Genomic DNA, 1,078 nt, shown 5'->3' with positions numbered 1-1,078 from the left:
GATCCTGGAGTCCCAGGATCGAGTCCCACATCGGGCTCCCTGCTCAGCAGGGAGTCTGCTTCTCCCTCTGACCCTCCCCCCTCTCAAGATCTCTCTCTCTTTCTCAAATAAATAAAATCTTAAAATAAAGGACTTTGAAATGACTCAATCTGTTTTTCTCCTGTACTATAGGGGAGGGAAATGCCAGGAATTTGACATGCTTTATGAAGAAGTGATTTTTTTTTTTTTAAGCTGAAAAGGAAACTAGATTTTTGAGTATGTATTTTATATGCATACAGAATTAAGCAGTGGAAAAAACCAAAGGTATGTAACACAATGTATGTAAATCTCAGTATACATTCTTTAGAATATACAGGAAATTTCATTTATAAGGAAAGAGAACCTTACATGAAGCTGTTGAATTTCTTTGGGCTAAATTTTTTGACACTAGAGGGGTTTAATCATTCACTTGTGACCTCTCCTTCTCCTAAAGAAGACATTTCTAAAGACAACCTCTGAAAGAGAACTGGACAGTAGAGCCAATCTAAACTATCTTGGAAGAAACTAGATTTTTGAACTCTGCTGTATATATCTCAAGGTTTGGTATTAGTATAAACTTCCTATTTCCTCTGATGTGTTCTGTGAAAATGATTTCCTGGGACATGCATGGGTCTGTCTGCCCCTGCTCTTTCTAGTGGTGGTAGCTCAGCCAGATACATTTCTTTCTTTTTTTTTTTTTTTTAAATATGGAACGCTTCACGAATTTGCGTGTCATCCTTGCGCAGGGGCCATGCTAATCTTCTCTGTATCGTTCCAATTTTAGTATATGTGCTGCCGAAGCGAGCACTCAGCCAGATACATTTCTGACTGATCTGACTTCTTAGATTTTATCAGTATTTAGCCTTGGATTATAGTTGTGACTAGGAATTGGGATTTTAGTTTTGTTTTATGGGAGGGGGCATTCACTTTTCAAGTTGGGTGACAGGAGTTGAGATGTAGTGAATTTTTAAGAATAGCTCTGATCAAATCACACCAAAGTTTAGATACTGACTGGAGCATAGGTCACCTGAGACCAGAAAGGAGTAACTATGGTGAGGGT

The 1,078-nt window shown here is 38.4% G+C and overlaps 1 non-coding gene across 1 annotated transcript; it reads right to left on the bottom strand.

The window, feature by feature from the left end:
- Positions 1-719: 719 nt before the first annotated feature.
- Positions 720-826, bottom strand: LOC131822850 (U6 spliceosomal RNA). Its single transcript, XR_009350337.1, has one exon. It is a non-coding gene; the product is annotated as a U6 spliceosomal RNA (small nuclear RNA).
- Between the last annotated feature and the right edge of the window lie 252 nt (positions 827-1,078).

The sequence above is a fragment of the Mustela lutreola genome, chromosome 1 (assembly GCF_030435805.1).
Source record: "Mustela lutreola isolate mMusLut2 chromosome 1, mMusLut2.pri, whole genome shotgun sequence".
NCBI lineage: Eukaryota > Metazoa > Chordata > Mammalia > Carnivora > Mustelidae > Mustela > Mustela lutreola.
Note: the sequence above shows the minus strand (reverse complement) of the source record. Positions and strands in the feature narration are given on the sequence as shown.